Source organism: Cupressus sempervirens, chromosome 5 (genome assembly GCF_028749045.1).
Source record: "Cupressus sempervirens isolate cs-2001-9-10 chromosome 5, ASM2874904v1, whole genome shotgun sequence".
In the NCBI taxonomy this organism is placed as follows: Eukaryota; Viridiplantae; Streptophyta; class Pinopsida; order Cupressales; family Cupressaceae; genus Cupressus; species Cupressus sempervirens.
In genome coordinates this window covers 257381693-257402527 of record NC_143122.1, presented here as the reverse complement: position 1 = coordinate 257402527, position 20835 = coordinate 257381693, and the positions used below count along the sequence as shown (strand labels likewise).

Here is a 20835-nt window from a genome sequence, read left to right as displayed (position 1 = left end):
ACAAACCTCATGGGTATGTACTCTGAAGATGAAGAATGATTGTAAGATCAGATCACAACAACCAAGAAGCATAACAGAAAGGGACCCGCCAAGAAATGTTGTTGTAATTAACCTTTCTGTTATTTTTGTTTTTGTCTTTCTAAAGAAGGACACCTGTCACCTTCTTTAGCTTGAAGCTTGTTGCATCTCACACTATTTAAGTGAGATCCCAAGGCTAAAGAATGGTCCGAATTCTGTTTTTACTAAGTATTGTGCTTAGTTATGTTTTTGGTCCAAACATTTTGGAAAGGAAGTTTGTAGTATACTTTTCTGTAAAAATTTCTGAGATATAGATGAATGTAGAAAGAACTGTGCTTCTTTTCTGAAGGTCTTTCTGGGTCTATTGTAAAGGATATACCATTTTCAAAGGAAATGAATACAAATTATGAATTGTCCCCATATCTGTTCTTTTTGAATTTTGTCTCCTTTTAAATACTTAGCTACCTTGATGTTGTGTGAGTAAAAGCTTATGCAATTGATTGCAATATAGTAAGGTTGTACATCCATTTGTTATTTTTGTTAATTCAATGGATTAAATAAAGGCTATGATGAATGTGATGAGGTTGCTTAGGTGTTAAAAAGGATTTTTGAATGATAAATTCTGGTAAGAATTGCTGATAAGAATTTGTTGCAAAGCAACAAATTAGATCTAAGAATTTACTTAACTCTGAATCCCCAATGGATTAGGCACTGATCTAAAGTATTTCAGCCAAAAGAGAAGTATATTATGACTGGTTTTTTCAAAGTACATCATAAAATCAATTTTTACTTATATTTCCTATAAGATATTCAAAGTTGGCCAGCACTTGCCTGCATGGATTGTTTTAGCTTCATTTAGCCATTGCTGTTGGAAACATCTGCAGAGCTATAGAAGATTTCTTGGCCATATCTGTTCAAGGGATGTGTTTATCAATTCGGTAAGATTTACGTATATGTTTGAGGATTTAGAGATGAGAATCAAAATGAAACTAAGAATAATTCTCATACAATTGTTCCATCTTTGAACCATCCCCCGGTACACCCGCCCTGGTTTTTACAGAGCCAAAAGAGTAGAAAACCGTCTAAGGTTTTGTTAGAGTTGGGTCCTAGTACTTTGCATATGCAAGTGATAATGAGAATTGGCTATTCTTTAGGTTGTGTATGTACTGATATCTAGGTATTAAGCCTTTTGTCGCTTAGTAGTTTTAACACTGTTTTAACATCATAATAAAACACCAACACTTTCTAGATCAGATCAGTGTTTATACAGATGCAAATGAGGAACTAGGACAAAAATTAAAGTTGTTTGATGATGTTAAGAAAAGAAATGAAGAAATTAGAAGAAGAGAATGGATTGTTAAAAGATGAATTAAATCAATCACTCACTTTGAGGAATGAATGCTTGAAGACAAAATCAATATGTGATATTTCATGTGGTACAGAAGATTTGAAAGATTTGGAATCATCACTTGATAAATGTGTTTTTAAAGATGATAAAGAATGTAAGAAAGGATATGAAAATGTGGCATCAAATACTACTAGTTCCAATGATAAGAATGTTGGTCGAAATATCATGAAGAAAATGGATTACAAAGGTAAAGGACTAAGAAAACATGAATAAGGAATCATAGAACCTGTTCTACCAACAATGAGATAGAAATATGAAGGACTAGGATATGTGACAGATGAAAGAAATAATGTCATTAGTTCAAGTAAATTTGTTCAAAGTAAACAATATAGGCAATGTTCAAATTGTAATAGGAAAGGACACACAAAAGACAAGTGTTGGGATCTTCATCCATTTAATGTTTGTGGCTTAAAGAGTCATAATGAAAAGATGTGTTGGAATAGAAAGTGTAAAAATATTTGTATGTACAAGTGCTTTAAAATGGACTTTGGATGGAGCTATGCATCAAGTTGGCACAAGATTGTCAATATAATCAAAGGTTTGTTCAAGTACAAATGTTCAAGTTGAGAAATAATAAAAATCCATCAAAGTGTGAATTTTCAAAAAAGTACAAATGGTTTGAGAAAATTAGAATCATTGTTCAGTAAGACATCCATGAAGAATGAGATTTCATAAAGGAGAAAATCCTAAAGATAGTTTCCTCATTATTGAGATGATATTTGTGTCAAGCCTTTGAATATCCAAAATCAACTTCCTTGGGTGAAAAACTTAAAGAAAAAAAAAATTATATTAGTTGGAAAATCTCAAATGGTTATGGGTGAATGGGTAAAAAATTCAAAGTATAATGACAAGAGGAACAAAGTGATAGTGATAAGGGGAACCAAAATATTATGTTGTAAATGGGTACCTAAGAAGGCTTAATGTTGGGACCCATGTCCTATTTGATTAATTTCTCCCACTTTTAGATCCAGTAGTGGTAGAAATTAAGGTTGTTGGAATAATGTTTATTTATTCAGTGGTAGGAATGCATTTAATGCATACTCTAGAACTTTCTACTTACCTCATGAAGCTTCTTTTTTTGAGCAACACGTAAATTTAAAAATATATAAAAATCTCTAGAATGCTTCCTTTCTTGAAGCTTCTCAAGAAGTCTCTAGAAATATGCATAAGCTCTATAAATAGAGCATTCCTCTAAACTGTAAATGTAAGAAGAAAAATTATAGTGATTTAATAATAAAGTGTGTATATTTGATATGTTCAATCTTGTTTTGCTACTCTATTCTTTTAGCTTTGCTTTTACTCTTTGTGTTGTTGTTTTTATTTAGTTCATCAAACTAAGACCATACATTTCTATATATAATTTGGCACCAAACTTCATGATCAATCATGGGATAAATAGAAAAGATAGATTTTTAAAATATTTGATTATAACCAAATAAAGAATTTGCTTGTCCAGAACATATCAAATCCAATTTATAAATTATTGATTTTGAAATTCAGTGATACTGCACTTGGGTTTAAATAATGTATATCTACTAAATTTTGAATTCAAAGAATTTTTTAACATATATAATTGTTAGAACCTGGATTTATATTCTTGTGGGTTGTTTTGTTGGAAGTATTGGAGTTCTAAGAGGGGGGTGAATCAGAACTCACTCTTTTTTCTTAACCAATTACAAATTTCAACTTTGAAATTCCATAAACTAAATGCATTCAAATAATAATCATTCACCATGCATGAATAAGAAAACATGAACTCACAGAAGATAGAGACACAAATTTTTTGCCTAGTGAAAAACCCTCAAAATTCCTTAAGGATTCGTTATAAGGAGAAAAACCACTCCATGAACCTATAATCTTTATTGAGCTTCAACTCTTTACAATCAACAGCAATAGTTGCTCAGGGATTCAACCCTGTTTATCTCTTTTTAATGGTATTACAACCTTACATACACATATAACTGTATGTAATACAACATACTCACTATTTTTTCTTAACCAATTACAAATTTCAACTTTAAAATGCCATAAACTAAATGCATTCAAATAATGTTCAAATAATAATCATTCACCATGCATGAATAAGAAAACATGAGCTCACAAAAGATAGAGACACAATTTTTTTGCCAAGTGGGAAACCCTCAAAATTCCTTAAGAATTTGTCATAAGGAGAAAAACCACTCCATGAACCTATAATCTTTATTAAGCTTCAACTCTTTACAATTAGCAGCAACAATTGCTCAGGGATTCAACCCTGTTTATCTCTTTTTAATGGTATTACAACCTTACATACACATATAACTGTATGTAATACACCATACACCTATACATGTAGATAAGTTGATAATCAACCCTTTATATCTCTTATACAACTTCAAAAAAATTTGTGTCTTTGCTCTTACATCACTGTATCACGATGTTGTATCAAGTGTTTACAATAGTCTCTTTAAATAGAGATGTAACTCATACAAAATTAGTTTTGAAAAAAAAATTGAACCAGTTAGAGCCATTCAAAAAATGCCCTTATTATATGTGGTTCAAAAAAATCTGTTAATAGTTAAACCATTGAATTCTTTATGTGCCTTTTGAATAGTAAAATCATACAAGCATATGCCTTATAAAACAACAAACTATACCATAATACCTTCATGTTTTTTATTTTCTTCTTATTTTGAAACCGCTTTTCAAAAATAATGCCATTAGTGTTCAAACCAGAGAACCTTCATTCATTTTCTTCTTCTTCTTGTTTGAAACTTCTTTTCAAAAATAATGTCATTATGGTTCGAAAGAGAAAAACCCTTTTATTTTACACATAAACAAAACATTCAAATTGACTGAAAACATTCCAAAATTTTATTCCTCTTTTTCATTCCTTTTCAAAAACATTCAATTGACTGTAATACTTTCAGCCTTTTATTTACCTTATTCTTCCTTTAAAAAAAAAAATTGAGCAAACTAAGAAAAATCATACCCGTGACTAAGCTTTACCTCCATTTTCTTTATTTTTCAATGAAACCCTTTCTCTATTCACAGTTTTGGAAAAACTCCTTTCTTTAATTTGCCTCGATCATCTATGCACACATAGGAGAGATCAATTTATACAAAGAGAAACATGAGCAGAGATTTATTAACACTTTGATACCTTACCCAGCAATTTCATACTCTGTTTCTTAGAGCAATAAAAAAAAATTATTTCATAGTAACTCCATATTTGCAAAGCAAGAACAATTTTACACTTTCATAGGGAAAAGAACATTTTATTTTTTCAAACAAAAAGATAAATCTTTCAAATACAAAAGAGATACCCACAACCTAAATCAGGTTTAAACTTTCTTTCAAGTCTGCCACAAAAAGCTTACAGTTGGCGAGATTTGTATTACATGCAGTCCCTTGTTAATTTCTATGTATAGCATGTGCCCAGGCTATTTAAAACTTTATTTACTATGTCATTGTTTTACAATGCCACATTTACCTTTGCTTTAATGCCCGAATAATAAATGACATACCTTGTGCCACATGTTTCAAATTTTCCTTTCTTGCCTTTGCTTTATGTCTGTGCCACGTAATCCAAACTTACTCTTGCCACCTTTTCGATGGGAGAATGTCAAAATTAGTTAACTTTCCATCTTTTTTGCCACCTTTTCAAAAGCATGGTCAACAATCTCCCCCATTTTTTGAGCCAAAAATTTTCATCATCTGATATATACAAGATGATATACAAAAAATATATAATTCAAATTTCTTCTCATATACCATCTAATATATACAAGATAAGGTCCAGAACAAACATGTTGAAGAAAGAACAAGCATTACAAGTAGATCACTGTCACTAAACAAAAATGTGCTAATCACTATTACAAAAATATGTGTTGATCACTGTCACAAAAAAATGTGCTTGTCACTGTCACAATGTGTTGATAGTGTTGATTATTGTGAATGTTGATTACCAAACACATCTCTAATATCTTCCTCAAAAATTTTACATCAAAAAATTTGACCATTTTTTTTTCATATAAGAAAATTTTTGTGAATAGAAGTAGAAACCTAACACAAAATATTTATTTGCAAAAACTCTATATCAGCATTGATTGGTAGAAAACTCCCAAACGGGTTCTATAATACCCCAAAATTGGCACATTTTCATATTAACCAACGTTGTTTTATTCAATTATTCCTAAGTCCTATTTTACTAGGCAATTCTAATTCTAATAATTGCTAGTTGACCTAGGTGTCAAATGCAAAAAAATCCTAAGCTACATTAATCATATTATTTATTTAATTCCTAAATATCAACACAAATTAGCCACATAAGCCTATTGATTTAATTTAATTTAATTATAAGTGTTCTACTTTAATTAAATTAAAATTACCTCTTTAGCTATTATACAAAGGAATTAAATGCATTTAATTTAATAAGATATCTCCTCTTTTTAATTATTGAATCTAATTATTCAATTAGTTAATGTTATCCATTTATGAACCAGTTTACACATGGTTATACACGATACACCTATAAACATTCACTCAAAAAAAGGAACCAATTAACTCCTTTTATCACTCAAAAAGGAACTGGTCAACTCCTTTTATCACTTAAAAGGCAGTTAGTCAACTCCTTTTATCACTCAAAAGGCAGCCAGTTAGCTCCTTTTATCACTCAAAAGGTAGTTAACTCCTTGTATCACTCAAAAAGGAGTCAGTCAACTCCTTTTATCACTCAAAGGCAACCAGTCAACTCCCTTTTCATGAGGAAGTTACCTTTATGACTAGCTCTCCTCTTCAATCTTGATCGTCCATTTCAATTAATCTCAACCATTGATGATTTCCTAGATTCTATAAAAGAAGCTCTCCATTCCTCATTACAGAGGATGAATTTTGGAATTTGTGTCAAATTTATGTTGAAATTCTTACTCACTTTGCTCACATTTGCATAGCTTTATTTCTTTCATTGTAATATCATTTAGATTTTAAATATGCATCCATTTAGCATACTATGCTTCTTCATTTCTTAGATTAATAATTGCATCTCTCATCTAGATTAATTGCACTTTCATTTAGTTGCATAAATCCTTTGTTCTAGAGGTTTGGTTGCTCATTTCTCATTCTAAGAGCAAAGGCATAATCCTTTTAGTTAGAAGGCAACAGGTCGCTCTGTTAGACTTTTTGAATAAATAATACGATGTTTATTTTAGGATGATTTCATGGGTAATGACCATGTTGAAGTATATGTGAGGAGCAGAGGCCCCCCAATTTCACATATATAGGTTCTTAGTTGTTCAAAGGATCCCTAGGTAGAGATTTAGTAATAATAAATGTTACCTATCCTTGAGCAAGCACATAGATTAGTTTGAACTCATTATTAAGAACTTTATCACACAAGAAGTGAAGTTTAATAGCCATGTGTTTTGTGTGTGAGTGCATTACTGGATTTTGACTAAGTTCAATAGCACTCATATTATCACACATGATAGAAATAGGCTTTGAAACTTGAATGCATAAATTAGATAATTGATAATCCATCCAAATCAGCTAAGTGCAATAGGAAGTAGCAACAATAGACTCAAATTCATAGGTAGACAATGTAACACAATCGTTTTTTTTTCTATGCCAGGAAACTAAGCAATCACCAAGGAAGAAAGTTGCACCACTAGTACTATTTTTATCATTAGATCCACCCCAATCTACATTAGTATAACCAAAAAGTGTAAAGTCATTACTATGGGGATACCATAAACCAAAATCAAGTGTACCTTGAATGTACTTTAGTATTCGATTCACTGCATTGATATGGGATGGTTTTGGATCAAACTGGAATCTTAAAACCATGCACACTGGTTGCATTATATTAGGTCTAGATGATGTAAGATATAATAAACTTCCAATCGTAGATCTATATAAAGTTTGATTTACAGAAGGTGAGTCATCATTCTTTAATAGTTTGCAACCTATCTCCATAGGAGTGCCTACTAATTTACAATCAGACATATTAAACTTCCTAAACATTTCCTTTGTATATTTTGTTTGAGAAAGAAAAAGGCCATGTTCAAGCTATGAAACTTGCAGTCCAAGAAAAAATGTGAGCACATCCAATAAAGACATTTCAAACTCAAATTCCATAATACTTGAAAAATGTTTTGCTGATTTATCATTACTAGACCCAAAAATAATATCATCCACATAGATTTATACTGCCAAAATGTCATCATTCATGAATTTGATATATAAATTACTATCTTCTTTTCCATGAGAAAATCCATTTGCAATTAGATATTTATCCAACCTAGAATACCAAGCTCTAGGAGCTTGCTTGAAACCATATAATGCCTTTTTGAGTCAAAAAACATAATCAAGTTTGTCAAAAGATTCAAAACCTTCTGATTGTTCCATATAGACTTCCTCTTCAAGGTACCCATTCAAAAATGTGGTTTCCATTTGGTAAAGAGTAAACCTTTTATAACTGGCATATGCAAGAAAGATTCAGATTGATTCCATTCTTGCAACTAGTACAAATGTTTCACCAAAATCAATTCTTTCCTACTGAGCATATCCTTTGCATACAAATCTAGCTTTATTCCTTATTACTTTTCCATCTTCATTCAATTTTTTATGAAAACCCATTTTCCACCTATGACATTTTTATTATTAGGTCTAGGAACAAGTTCCCAGGTTTTTTTTTTCTCAATTTGATTTATTTCTTCTTGCATAGCATTTTTCCAGCAAAGATTTGATAAAGCTTTAGATACTATTTTGGGTTCAAAATTTGATATCAAATAGAAATGTTCAACAATATTTGCTTGTTCATCTATTTTGACCTTTGTTCAAGTGAAAATTCCCTTTTCAACATCTCCAATGACTTGAGATTTAGGGTGTCTTTTAGTAATAATTCTAGATGGGATTTTTGTCATTCTTAAACCAATATTTGTTATTTTAGAATTTGAATACTTTTCTTGTTCAGTTTCATCAGCAATTTTAGACTCAAAATTTTCAAAGTTTTCATCATCATCCAAAGTTTCTAGTTTTTGAAATGATACTTCTTTAGGATCCTCTTTATTATTTCAAGATAAAGAGTTTTCATCAAATACAACATTTATGGCTTCCACTATCTTATTCAACCTCTTTTTATAGCATTTAAAAGCTTTGCTATATGTAGAGTATCCAAGAAAAATTCCTTCATTAGATCTTGAATTGAAATTTTCTAAACAATCATCATTCTTTTTGATGAAGCATTTACAGCCAAAAATTTTAAAATTTTTAACATTAGTTGTTTTACCATTCCATAATTCATATAGAGTATGATTTGTTCTTACTCTTATTTGAGCTCAATTTAAAATGTAGATAGTTGTATAAACAACTTCTTTCCAAAATTTATCAGGTAATTTTGCTTCATTTAGCATAGTTCTGGCCATCTCTTTAATAGGTTTGTTTTTCCTTTTCACAACACCATTTTGTTGTGGTTTTTGAGCAATTGAGTATTGTCTTTTAATGTCATGTTTCTCACAATACTCAATGAACTCTTGAGAAGTGAATTCTCCACCCCTATCTAACCTTAAACACTTTAGCTTTAAATCAATTTCTCTTTCAACCATTTTTCTAAAAAATTTAAAATGATCAAAAGCTTCTTATTTGTGTTTTAGAAAAGTTACCCAAACCATTCTTGAATAGTCATCTATGAATAACATAAAATATTTCTCACCATTTAATGATGCAGTTTTAGTAGGTCCACATAGATCAATATGCACAAGTTCAAGTGGCCATTAGATGAGTATTCTTTTGTTTTAAAAGATACCCTTGTTTGTTTTCCTTTCACACATTCTTCACAAATGTTCACTAGTTTTCTAATTTGAGGTAGTCCTCTGACCTTTTTATTCTTACTAATCTTAGCAAGATTATCAAAGCTGAGATGTCCCAATCTTTTATCTCACAACCAATTTTCTTCTACCTAACTCATAAGGCAAGTGTTAATTAATGATTTTTCCTAAACTGTAGAATCAATTAGATCATAAAGGTTTCCACCTATCCTTAAGCCACTAGCAATGACTTTATCTTTTCTATTTTTAGTGAAGCATCCTTTAGCATTAAAGGAGATAAAATACCCACTATCACAAATTTGACTAACACTCAAAAGATTATGTTTCAAACCTTCTACAAAGTATACACCATGAATAGGTGTATCATTGTTTAAAATTATTGAACCTCTTCCTTTTATATAGGCTCCTAAATTATCACCAAAATGAACAAACCCTCCATCAAAATCTTCTAGGGTTTTAAATTTACTTCTACATCTAGTCATATGATGTGAGCGACCACTATCCAAAATCCATGTTGTAGGTTTTTAAGAAAATAGGGCTGTTTCAACTATTAAAGACTTTTCAGATGTCTTAACTTGTTTCCAAATATGTTTAGGTTTTAGATTTAGTTTGCATTGATTTGTAAATTGGCCATAATGAAAACCTCTAAAATATCTGATGACTTTTCTCTTACCTTGACTAGTACTATTTTGACAAAAAACTACCTTATGCCCAAAAATATTACAGTTAAAGCAGTAACCCTTAAAGAAGAATTCAATTTTCTATTTAGAAGACTCTTCTGATGAGAATTGCAAAGCATTCAGTTTTTTATCCTTTTCAGCAAGTAAAATTTTGTGATTTTCAAAGATCTGATTTACTTCTTCTAATTCTTTTTGAAGTCTTTTATTGTTATTTTCATGATTTAGAATTAGCTTCTTTAACCTCTTAAGTTCTCACAGAGATTTTAGAAGTTCTTCTTCAAGATCAACATCTATATCAAATGAAGATTCAGATTCACTAGACTCTAATTTTGAAGTGTTGACTATTTCAGCCATGAACAACCTTTCCCCTTCTTCATCAGGATCACTAAACTCTTCATTTGAGTCTTCTTTTGACAGAAGAATTTTCTTTTTGAAATCCTTGAATCTTTTGTTTTGATTCCAAGGTTTTCTTTTTGAAAACTTTTCAGTTTTCTTATCATTGTCTTCTAGTTCTACATTTGGACATTTTGCTACAAAATGTCCTAATTGACCACAACTAAAACATTTTGGTTTTCCTTTATATTTCTTTCTCATTTTCCTAACTAATAATGCTTCTAAAGCATCTTTTAAATCTGAATCACTTTCTTTAGCCTTAAAGGCTATCTCTTTTGATGTAGAACTAGTTTTATTGTTAATTCTCATTTCATAAGTAGTTAAAGTTCATTGTAATTGGTGCAAAGTCATTTTAGAAAAACTTTTCTTTTCTTCTTATGTGGAAATTTTAGTTTCAAATGTAGGTAGAACTAACTGTATAACTTTTGAAACTATATCATGTTCTTCAATTTTTTCACTTAAACCTTTTCTAGCATTGACTATTTCATCAATTTTCAAGAAGTATGCTGAAATATTTTCATCTTTATTCATCTTTAAGTTATCAAACTATGTTTTGAGAGTTAACAATTTTGACTCTTTAACCTTTTCATCTCCTTGATAAATAGTTTCCAATTTTCCCCAAATGTCATTTGCTAATTTACAGTAGACTACTTTAGCAAACACACCTTTAGTGAGACCACACAGAAGAGCATATCTTACCTTTTTATCTAGTTGATATGTCAATTTATCATTAGCATTAGTAGGTACTATTGGTGGAACAGTATACTTCATAATAACAACATCCCACATTTTAACATCTAAAGAATGTATAAACGCCTCCATCATAGCTTTCCAAAAAATATAGTCATTACCATAAAATAATGGAGCCTAGTTAAGGGAAGCTCCTTCAGCCTATGCCATTTTACTTCCAATAAAAATCCCTAGAACAATTCGTAAAAGAAATCCTAAGCTCTAATACCACTTGTTGGAAGTATTGGAGTTCTAAGATGGGTGGGTGAATCAAAATTCACTATTTTTGCTTAACCAATTACAAATTTCAACTTTAAAATTTTATAAATTGAATGCATTCAAATAATATTCAAATAATAATCATTCACCATGCATTAGTAAGAAAACATGAACTCACAGAAGATAGAGACACAAATTTTTTGCCAAGTGGGAAATCCTCAAAATTTCTTAAGGATTCATCATAAGGAGAAAAACCACTCCATGAACCTATAATCTTTATTGAGCTTCAACTCTTTACAATCAGTAGCAACAACTACTCAGGGATTCAACCCTATTTATCTCTTTTTAATGGTATTACAACCTTACATACACATATAACTGTATGTAATACACCATACACCTATACATGTAGATAAGTTTATAATCAACCCTTTACATCTCTTATACAACTTCAAAATATTTTGTGTCTTTGCTCTTACATCATTGTATCACATAGTTGTATCAAGTGTTTACAATAGTCTCCTTAAATAGAGATGTAACTCGTACAAGATTAGTTTTGAAAAAACAAACTGAACCAATTAGACCATTCAAAAAATACCCTTATCATATGTGGTTCAAAACAATTTTTTAACAGTTAAACCATTGAATTCTTCAAATGCCTTTTGAACAATAAAACCATACCTGCATATGCCTTATAAAACAATAAACTGTGCCAAAAAACCTTCAAAATTTTTTTCTTCTTATGTTGAAACCCCTTTTCAAAAATAATGTCATTAGGGTTCAAATCAGAGAACCTTCATTTCTTTTCTTTTTATTTGTTTTGAAACTTCTTTTCAAAAATAATGCCATTAGTGTTCGAAAGAGAAAATCCCTTTTATTTTACACAAAAATATCATATCTTCAAGATAAATGAAACATTCAAACTAACTGAAAACATTCCAAACTTTTATTCCTCGTTTTCATTCCTTTTCAAAAAAATCAACTAACTACAATACTTTCAGCCTTTTATTTACCTTATTCTTCCTCTTCAAAAAAAAATTTAAACAAATTGAGAACAATTATACTTGTGACTGAGCTTTACCTCCATTTTCTTTAATTTGCTTCGACCGTCCATGCACGCACAGGAGAGATTAAAAGAGTGAGTATTTATACAAAGAAAAACATGAGCATAGATTTATTGACACTTTGATACCTTACCCAGCAATTTCATACTCCATTTCTTAGAGCAATAAAAAAAAATTCTTTCCAAATCGTTTTCATAGTAACTCCATATTTGCATAGCAAGAACAATTTTACACTTTCCCAAGGCAAAGAACATTTCATTTTCACAGACAAAAGATAAATCTTTCAAATACAAAAGGTATGTTTACACTTCCTTTCAAGTCCGCCACAAAAAGCTTACACTTGGCGAAATTTGTATTAAATGCAGTACTTTATTAATTTCCATGTACATTTTACAATGCCACATTTACCTTTGCATTAATGCCAGAATAATAAAGGATATAGCTTGTGCCACGTGTTTCAAATTTGCCTTTCTTTCCTTTTCTTTGTGTCTATTCCACGTAGTCCAAACTTACTCTTGCCACCTTTTCGATGGGAGAACATCAAAACTAGTTAACTTGTCACCTTTGTTGCCACCTTTTCAAAAGCATGGTCAACATTGTGCCTTTATTAGGTCTAGCATTTATTGGAGAAAGAGAATGGTTTTTCTTTGTTCCTTGAGATAAAAAGTGCCCTACAGCTAGAAGAAGCAGGCTTACATTATTAGGGTATTGGAAGGCCACTGGTTCAGACAGACCAGTTCGCAATAAAAAGCTTCTATGCATTGGGCTTAAGAAGATCCTGGTATTTTATAGCAGGAAAGCCCCACAAGGGGAAAAGATAGACTAGATTATGAATGAGTACAGAATGCTAGATTGTTTCCCTTCAACTAAGGTTTATTTTTAAAACATTTATAACAAAAGGGTTCATTGAAGAATTCTTTATATTGAAATATTTAGTAATTTGTCAACAAGTTTTTAGAAGATTTTTATACATTGAAACTTCTATATGATAAGCCAAGTGTAATTCATTCTTTATCTATTAATCTAAAATTCATTGTCTATTGATTAATCCTGATCATTTCATCAAGAAACTCTAACAATATTTTAAACTGATAGAAAAATTTTCTAGTTACACTTCTGTATTTCTTTCACTTTACATGATTACAATGAACAAACCCTCTTATAAATTGTGGGTGTAGAAGGATGTTTTGTGCCGCATATACAAAAAAACCACTACATAGAAAACACTAGAGTAGCACTTGCTTGGTGTTTTAGCTGATGAGAAGCCTTCTTCTTCTTCTATACAACGTGACATTTCTTCACTAAACTGTAAATATGATTATAAGATCATGAACTTTGAAAGTAAATCTATGGATGATGAAAGATTTTGCTGTGAGAATAGAAGTGATAATGAAGAGCTTTTGGACTGCATGACTGCATTTAATGAAACTAAGTTCAAACCTCCAAAGTTGGAGGTGCCCAAGATGTGTGGGGAAAAGTTGTTTCGTCAGTAGAGTTTAGTAAGTCCACAGACACATTCTGTCCTACTATCCACTCCTAAGGACTACTGGAACAAAATCTCAGATGGTAGGTGCATTCCTTCAAATTATAGCTTCACCATGTAAAATGAAGATGTGTCTCTCTTTTCTCTAAATTTCATCTTTTTATATCCTTGATTTGAGCATCTAGGCTTTTTAGTTAGGGCAAGAAATTGTGAGAAATATTATAAAATCAAAATTAAAAACTCACAACCCTAAACATAAAAATTTTCTCGGCACTTAAAAACTACTCGGCACATGAAGGTGTCGAGTGCCAGTTTTGCTCGACACTTACTCGGCACTTGAAGGTGTCGAGTCACAGATTGCTCAGCACTTGATGGTGTCGAGTGACAGGCAACAGGTGTCGACTGAGCTCGGCACTGAAAAAATAATACTCGAAAAAAATGGATGCCAAGTAAGCTTGGCTCCAAAGGAAATGCTCGGCAATAATAGATGTCAAGTGAGCTTAGCTCCAACTGAGAAAGACAATACCGAGTGTTCTGTTCAACTGAAAAATTATAACTTAAGAAATTCCAATGTGAATTCTTTCACCATTAAAACCAGAGAGACAAAGCTTTAAGCTTTCAACCAAACTTGTCGAATTTAATGAATAGAAGAGGAAGATAGACTTAACTATGCCTGCTTGCTTTCTATCCAATCTTTCATTAAACTATTACAAAATTTGGGAGCATTCAGCTTCAACCAAAAAACCCTAAACTGATAATACTTCAAAAAAACTTTAAACCTACAACTCTAATGGCTGCATACAATGGTGTCTGGAGCACTCACTGCTTTAACAGGACAAGTTCAGCAATAACAAACTTACAGAGAGAACAGGGAAACACGTGCAACTACAGACACAAACTTCTTTTCTTCTTCTTTCTTCTGCTCTCCTCTACAACTACTGATCTGCTTGATCTGCATGAACACCCTAAATGAATGAATAAACATTTATTTTTGTCACATTCCATTTTCCCTCTCTTTTTTTAATTTGAAAATCTCACCTACCCGTATTAATGTTGATATCTGTTCTAGACATCAGGGGGGTAGGTGAGCATTTGGCTCCTGGGAGAAACGTACACTGCATTTAAATATTCCAACACTCCCCCTTTGTCCCAAGCCAAAAAAGCAAGGATCGCTACTGATCCACATCAACTACACCAAGACTCTCTCTTAGGTGTACAAAAGTTCCAATGCCTAATGGCTTGGTGAAAATGTCTACTAACTGTTGCTCAGACTTGCAAAATTTCATCTTGATATCCCCATTCTCCACCAACTCTCTAATGAAGTGATATCTGATCTCTATATGTTTTCTTCTCCCATGGAAGATTGGATTCTTAGACAATGCAATTGATGAGATGTTGTCACAATAAATTGTGGTTCCATCCTCTTGCCTTTCATTCAAATCTATCAAGATCCTCCTTAGCCAAATTGCTTGACATGCTGCTACATTTGCTGCTATATATTCAGCCTCTACTATAGATTGAGCAACAATGGGCTACTTCTTGGATGCCCATGAAATTGCACCCAATCCCATATGAAACATGTATCTGGAAGTGTTCTTCCTATCATCTAAACTTCCAGCCCAATCACTATCAGTATAACCTACCAACTTGATTTCATTTGATGCAGTATACAAAATTCCAAATCCCTTGGTACCTTTCACATGCCTTAGGATCCTCTTTCCTACTTTCCAATGGGAATCCTTTGGTGTTTCCATAAATCTAAAAATTAAACTTACTGCATGCATTAGGTCTAGCCGAGTTGCAGTCAAATACATAAAACTTCCAACCATACTCTTGTATAGTGTTGGATCCACTCTTTTGTTGTTGTCTTCTTTGCTCAACTTCAAACCTACTACAGTTGGTGTGGGGGTTGCCTTACTATTTTGCATTTTAAATCTCTCCAAGATCTGGCCTACATATTTTTCTTGAGAGATGAAGATTCCATCATGCATTTGTTTTACTTCTATGCCTAGAAAGTATTTCAAGAGACCTAGGTCTATCATTTCAAATTCACTTTTCATGGCCTCTTTAAATTCACCAATTAGAGCCTTGTCATTACTAGTAAAAATCAAGTCATCTACATGCAAGACAACAATCAATACATTACCATTTTTTGCCTTGATGTAAAGAGTGGGCTCATTGCTTTTGCTAAAGCAATTGCTCATCAAATATGAGTCAATCCTACTATACCATGCCCTTGGAGCTTGCTTGAGCCGATAAAGAGCTCTCTTCAATCTATATACTTTGTTCTCTTCACCTGCAACTTCATAACCAAGTGGCTGCTCCACATATACTTCTTCTTTCAATACACCATTAAGGAAGGCAGACTTCACATCCATTTGAAATACCTTTCACTTGTGTTGAGCTGCAATTGCTATGACAGTACACACAGTTTCCATTCTTGCAACAGGGGCATATGTCTCATCATAGTCTCTTCCATACTATTGTTTGTAGCCCTTGACTACCAGCCTTGCCTTATGCCTATCAATCTTGCCTTTAGCATTGCATTTGGTCTTATAGACCCATTTCACTCCAATCACTTGCTTCTTTTGGGGAAATTCAATTAGCTCCCATGTCTCATTTCTTTCTATAGCATCTATTTCCTCATCCATGGTCTTACATCATTTCTTCTCCTTAATAGCTTCTTCAAAATATATTGGATCACTATGAGAAAATAATGTAAAATTAATACTTTCATCATAATCTTCATACCTTTCATCTTGGTATATCTCCCTAAGACTCTTGGTCTTTCTTGGTAATAAGGAGGAGAGTGTGGGATCAGAATCTTCACTGTTGCTGCATTGCCGACTAGCTCGGTCTTCACTAGTACTCGGCACTAACACTTGATCATGCCTAGAGGAGCTCGACAATGTTTGAATATGCTTGCCTTTTCTTCTATTTGCTCCTTCTTCTTGCTGTTCATCAGCATCTTCTTCATTCATAATTGGCACTTTACTTGAATTGATTGGTGACTCATCAATTTGTCCATACCAAGATTGATTTTCAAGAAATTCCACATCTCTTGAAAGCATCATCTTGTTGTTCAATGGGTCATACAATCTGTATGCCTTTGATTCTAAGTTGTACCCTTTGAAGATGCACTTCACACCTTTGTCATCCAATTTTTTCCTTTTTTCTTTAGGCACATGTGCATATGCAACACATCCAAACACCCTTAGGTGTTCAACTATCCATCTTCCTCGTGACCATGCTTCCATTGGAATTTTGTCATGAACTACCTTTGTGGGACACCTATTGATTAGGTAAATTGTTGTTGCCACAACCTCTCCCCAAAATTTAGTTGGGAGACCTTTCTCTTTCATCATGCTCCTTGTCATTTCAACAATGGTCATGTTCTTTCTTTCAGCCACTCCATTCTACTGTGGTGTATAGCTGACTGTGAGCTCTTTCTTTATGCCATGTTTTCTGTAAAAATTTACAAAAGAATTGGAGGTATACTCCCCTCCTCTATCTGATCTTAGGACTTTGATATAGTGTCCACATTCTTTTTTAGCCTGGGCTTTAAATTCTACAAATTTATCAAATGCTTCAGATTTATTCTTTAAGAAATACACCCATGTCCTATGACTGAAATCATCTATGAATGTCATAAAATAAGTACTCCCCCCAATGGAAGTAACTTGCATAAGACCAACTAGGTCAGTATGCACCAACTCTAATGGATATCTAGCTCTCCTAGAATTTCCAAAATTAAAGGAAAGCCTATTTTGCTTACCCAAAATATAAGCCTCACACTTGTCAAAAGAATTGCCTACACGTGGCAAACCATCTACCATTCTTTTATTTGACAATAAATTTAAACCAGCATAGCCTAGATGACCATACCTGATATGCCACAACTGTGAAGGGTCTTCAATCACACTCCTTAGAGTTGATTGTGTGTGAGGTGCAGCACAAACTTGAGATGAGAAACATGTCTCTATCCTCAAGGGAAACATTCTATTCTTTGTCATTTGAATTGATGCAAGTAAGTTCTTGCTCCCATCTTTTTCATGAATGACACGCATGTCATTCTCCATCAGCACCTTGTATCTATTTTGAATGAGTTGACCAATGCTCATCAAATTATGCTTCATACCAAGGGCTAAATACACATTTCGTATTTCCTTCTTCTCACCTTTCTTGGTGCGGACCATAATAGATCCTTTGCCAACAACTGGTAGGGTTCCATTGTTACCCATCTTAATTTTTGATTTGAAACTCTTGTCAATGAATGAAAACAAGGTTTTATTACCACTCATGTGGTTGCTACATCCACTGTCAAGGTACTAAACCTCAGGGCTTCCTTCTTCATCAACATTACACATGATGAAGGCAGTGGCATTATTTCCACTTCCCATATTCACATCAGCCACATTTGGTTTTCCTGATTGATCATTTTGCTTCTTCCAACATTCATTTGCATAATATTCATATTTATGACAGTAGTAGTATTCTATATTACTCTTATTTGAGTTGTAGTTTTTCTTACCTCCTCTTGAGGTATTTTGAGAGCTACTTGCTCCATCTGCTCTTCCTGAGCTTTCTACTACAGCATTCCTTTGTCCTCCATTACCTCGGCCTCTATCTCTAGAGTTTCTGCCTGAGGCATTTCTTCCTCTCCCCCTTCCTCTTGGATTTGTCTAAGCCTTGAATGCCTGCTCTTGGGAAGATGAAGAAGTAGATTTATTGATCCTATGCTCATGAGTTTGAAGTGTACCCATTAACTCATCCATTGTCAAACTAGTGAGGTCATTTGCCTCTTCTATGGTCATGACCAGATTGTCATATTTATGAGAGAAACTCTTCAATATCTTTTCCACTAGCCTCTACTCTTGATAGTCTTCTCCATTTGACTTCAGTTGATTAATTACATTGGAGGTCCTTGAATTGAAGTCTACAACTAATTCATTTTCTTTCATCTGAAGGTTCTGAAATTCCCTCCTTATATTCTGTAGCTTTACTGTACGGACCTTATCAGTCCCCTCGAAGTTCGTCTCAAGGATATCCCAAGCTTCCTTTGCATAATTTGCTGCTGCAATCTTTGGAAAAAATTTCTCTGTCATTGTTGCTTCAATAAGACTTAATGCTTTTGCATCTTTCCTCCTTAACTCTCTCAGATGAGTCTTATATGCATTTGTGAGGGCAGCATACTGAGTTGGATCAGTCACATCATTGAAGCCATTAACTACGAACTCTCACAAATCATTTGCAACCATAATAGTTTTCATTTTCTTTGCCCATGTATCATAATTTTTCCCATTAAAGGGTGGTGGCTACTATCATATCTTTCCTGCATCTCCTGCCATGTCAAATATCCCAAGAAAAACAAATGCCCTAACTCACTGTGGATGTGGGGCCTCAAAGCTCTGATACCATGTGAGAAATATTATAAAATCAAATTTAAAAACTCACAATCCTAAACCTAAAAATTTTCTCAACACTTAAAAACTGCTCGGGACATGAAGGTGCCGAGTGCTAGTTTTGCTCGGCACTTGAAGGTGCCGAGTCACAGATTGCTCAGCACTTGATGGTGTCGAGTGACAGGCAACAGGTACTGTCGAGTGAGCTCGGCACTGAAAGAAATAATACTCGGCAACAATGGATGCCAAGTAAGCTCGGCTCTAAAGGAAATGCTCAGCAACAATAGATGCCGAGTGAGCTCGGCTCCAACTGAGAAAGAGGATGTCGAGTGTTTTGTTCAACTAAAAAATTATAACTTAAGAAATTCCAACGTGAATGCTTTCACCATTAACACCAGAGAGCCAAAGCTTTAAGCTTTCAACCAAACTTGAAGAATGCAATGAATAGAAGAGGAAGATAGATTCAAGTATGCCTGCTTGCTTTCTATTCAATCTTTCATTAAACTATTACAAAATCTGGGAGCATTCGGCTTCAACCAAAAAACCCTAAACTGATAATACTTCAAAAAAAACTTTGAACTTGCAACTCTAATGGCTGCATACAATGGTGCCTGGAGCACTCACTGCTTCAACAGGACAAATTTAGCAATAACAAACTTACAGAGAGAATAGGGGAAACACGTGCAACTGCAGGCACAAACTTCTTTTCTTCTTCCTTCTTCTACTCTCCTCTACAACTATTGATCTGCTTGATCTGCATGAACACCCTAAATGAATGAATAAACATTCATTTTTTCCACATTCCATTTTCTCCCTCTCTTTTTTATTTGAAAATCTCACCTACTCGTATTAATGTTTCTATCTGTTCTGAACGTCAAGGGGGTAGGTGAGCGTTTGGCTCCAGAGAGAAACGTATGCTACATTTAAATATTCCAACAGCAATTTAATTTTGGATTAACTATTTAAATTATCAAAATAAGTTTGTATTCTATTTGCTATCTTTTATTACTTTAAATGTTTTAGATGCATTTATATTAAAAGAAAAAGTCCAGATATAACAATTTTAAGTTAATCATTTTTTTATTTTTTTTAATATTAATATTTTGATGTAGAAATGACTATCAACACTAAGTTTACAATTAAGAAATTTTAATGCCTCCAGCCCACTATACTCCACTTCTAATTACTCGTAAAGGATGTCTTTGACATTAATTACATCTACCAAACTATAACCATTAATGATTAGTTATTGATGTATGTATTATGACTAATCAAATGAATTCTTCTATACTTATTTTGATAAGCAGATGTGAAATGTTTACGTTAATCAAGATAACCTATTTAAAGCACTTGGATCCTTTGTCATCCATACCAGTAAACCAAGCCAGACCGAGCTAAAGAATTTATTAGAATATTCAATTTGTCAAAATGATTATATTTATATATAGGACAGTATAACGCAATAAAATACTTTTTGTTTTTTGGTTAAAACTGTTTTTGGAAAGATTTTGAAGTACAAAAGTTAGAATGGTCGGTATAATGTGATAAAAATGCTATCTAAAGTTTATAAATTGCTAAAGAAAGAAGGCTAAGAATGCACAAGTTGGGCACTAAGAGAGTATTCAAATCAGACA

General features: G+C 32.7%; 1 pseudogene; it reads left to right on the top strand.

Moving 5' to 3' along the window:
* Positions 1 to 13920, top strand: part of LOC149555516 (NAC domain-containing protein 6-like) — a 71123-nt pseudogene extending 57203 nt beyond the window's left edge.
* Positions 13921 to 20835: the final 6915 nt, after the last annotated feature.